The sequence below is a fragment of the Carlito syrichta genome, unplaced genomic scaffold (genome assembly GCF_000164805.1).
Source record: "Carlito syrichta isolate Samal-C Ts95f unplaced genomic scaffold, Tarsius_syrichta-2.0.1 Scaffold303721, whole genome shotgun sequence".
In the NCBI taxonomy this organism is placed as follows: domain Eukaryota; kingdom Metazoa; phylum Chordata; class Mammalia; order Primates; family Tarsiidae; genus Carlito; species Carlito syrichta.
In genome coordinates, this window is record NW_007247817.1 from 455,418 (window position 1) to 458,498 (window position 3,081).

The window sequence follows — 3,081 nt, forward strand, 5'->3', positions numbered from 1 at the left end:
GTGGGCCAAGGTCAGCCCGAGTCAGGCTAGCCAATCATCCACGATTAAGCTGACCACCAGAGGTTACCACCCAATTAAATGGTAACAAGACTGGAAAGCGCCCCCAAACTCCTCCTCCCTTTGTGTAAAAGCATAAAAGGCATCTGCTTAAGGAAGTCAGGACCTCTGGGTGTACTCCGCTGCGTCGGTTGTCGACAGAGGTCCAGGCTCGAGCTTGCAAATAAAAACCCTCTTGAACTTTCATCGGAATTGGCTCTTGGTGGTCTCTCGGATTGAACTTTCGGCCACTACAACTTCCTCCCAGGCCCTTGGGGAAGAGGAGATTGGGAGACCCGGCACCCCACGGAGAAGTGTGCTGCCCCAGAAGGCACAGGGAAAGAGACTCCTTGCCTTCCTGGGGTTGGAATCGTGGGGTGAGGCAGGGGAGAGTCAGTAGTGCCAAGAATTGAGTGTAAAGAACCATTCCCAAAATAGAGAGATCGTGACACCAAGACTATTATAGGAAGTGGCACTTTATTACGCTGGCTAGTACAGCGGGCCGAGAATTTCAAGCTCGAGCACCCCAGAACAGGAGACGTGGGGTCTTATACCCTCGTTTAGGTAAGGGAGGGGGGTCGTGTTGGGTGATTACATATTTCCTTTGAAATCTTACAAGGTTGTACTCAGCAAAATCAGATTTTTCAAAGAGCAAATGGTTTCCAGGAACTGCAGGCTTGTAAACTGTCCACTTCAGAAGGGGGGTTTTGGGATAAGTCTGTGAATTAGCCACTCTTTTTGCATATCCATTAAATGGCTAGTCTTTGGGCCATTTGGCCTTTCCCAAACAAAACCTGCCTGACTCCCGGGTGGGTCTTTAAAGTTGCAACTTGCCTCTCAAAAGGAAATACCTTTAACTGCTATCAACTCCTTTCCTGCCCTGGGCTAGTGATTGCCATGAGGCCAACTGCTGATCCTGAACCAGCTACATGTTTCTGTGTTGATTCACTCAATCATACAAGAAATATATCTGAGCATTTGCCACATCCTGCCACAAAACCAGTGGCCCCAAATCACACAGATCCACACACTGGCTGGAAGTTTGACTGGTCTAGGCTGGCTCTGCTCCCCACCCCTCATCCTCCCCCTGAGACCCACGGGCTCACGTGGGCATGTCCTTCCCATGATAACAACAGAGCCCTAAGAGCACACAGACCCATGTGTGCAAGGACTCTTCGAGACTCTGTCCATGCTCTGTGGCTGAAGTGTGCCCCACGGCTAAGCCTGGAAGGATGGGACTCATGCCGGGTTCCAGGGGGAGAGCATTGCAGAGTCCCATGTTGAAGGGCGTGGCTGCAGGGAGCAGGAAGGGGCCCATGGGTAGGGCTGCTTCTCAGAGACAGATGCTTAGTCTATTATTATTACTATCATCATCATCATCATCATGTGGCAGGATACGGCAAATGCTCAGATATAGTCCTTGTATGATTGAATAAACACAGAAACATGTAGCTGGTTCAGGATCAGCAGTTGGTCTCATGGCCATCACCTGGGGCAGGAAAGGAGTTGATAGCAGTTAAAGGTATTTCTTTTTGAAAGGCAAGTTGCAACTTTAAAGACCCCGGGCAGGTTTTGTTTAAGAAAGGCCAAATGGCTCAGAGACTGGCTATTTCAGGGAAATGGGAAAAAGTCTTATCTAAAACCCCCCTTCTGAAGTTGACGGTTTACAAGCCTGCAGTTCCTGGAAACCATTTGTTCTTTAACAAATCTGATTTTACTAAGTACAACCTTGTAAGATTCCCAAGGAAGTATGTAATCACTCAACACGACCCTCTCCCTTACCCAAACAAGGGTATAAGACCCCACGTCTCCTGTTCTGGGGCACTCAATTTGGACACATGAAATTCTCGGGCCCGCTGTGCTAGGCAGCGTAATAAAGTGCCACTTCCTATAATAGTCTCGGTGTCACGATCTCTCCGTTTTTCCTGTTACAATCATGTTCTCACTCTGTTGCCCAGGATGGAGTGCAGTGGCACCATCCCAGCTCACTGCAGCCTCAACTTCCTGGGCTCAGATGATCCTTCCGCCTCAGCCTCCCAAGTAGCTGGGACTACAGGTGTGAGCCACCACACCCAGCTAATTCTTTGCTATTTGTAGAGACGAGGTCTCACTCTATGGCCTAGGCTGGTCTTGAGCACCTTACTCAAGTGATCTTCCCTCCTTAGCCTCCCAAAGGGCTGGGATTACAGGTGTGAGCCACTGCGCTCAGCCATCTTTTCATTCTTTTCTCCTCCTCAGTCTTGGTAGACTGAAGGAGGAGGTACCACGAAGAAAAGGCAGAGAATCCTAGGAGGCTGGGCGTTGGCGCCTGGGGCAGAGATCCCCTGAGAAACCTGGAGCACCCAGGCCCTCCCCACTGCCTGGCTCACTGAGTCAGAGAAGCCTCTAGGTATGCCCCAGGACCCGGCACCACCTCTGCCACCAGAGAAATGACACCCTCAGAGCCAGCCGAGGTGTCAGGAAGAGCTCAGGCCTCCCAGGGAGGGAGGGCAGGTGGGTCACAGGACGGGGCAGTCAGGGACTGAGGCCCCAAATCCAGACGTTGTCTCCTTAGATTTGCCTCTCCCGGAGGAGAGGCCTGGGAGACAAGGAAGGCAAACGCATAACAAAATGACAGGGCCAGAGGTAAACGGCCTGTTGGACACAGGAGGACAGCGGTCGCCTGGAGAAACTGAGTTGTCCAGGCAAGTAGGGACAGTGCTGGCTTAGAAACTGGCAGGGGATTCCCAAGACTAGGGACGCTGAGAACGAGTCCCCGGAATGGGATGATCCGGGCAGATTTTGCAGACTGGGAGAGGGTCTTGATCTACACGTAGCAGTTTGAGCACCGTGTCCTGCAGATGGTGAAGGGGGCCGCTGAGCCAAAGCTCATGTTTTTTGGAATGAACTTCTAATAATGAACTTCCTGAGACTTCTCTTACATGCTTAAAACTTTAAAGAGAGAAAGAGACACGTCTGTGATGTATGACAGCTGCCTAAACCTGGCAATTATGGGCCACACGTAGCCTCGATCCATGTGTTGGTTTTTGTTTTTTTTTTTTTTTG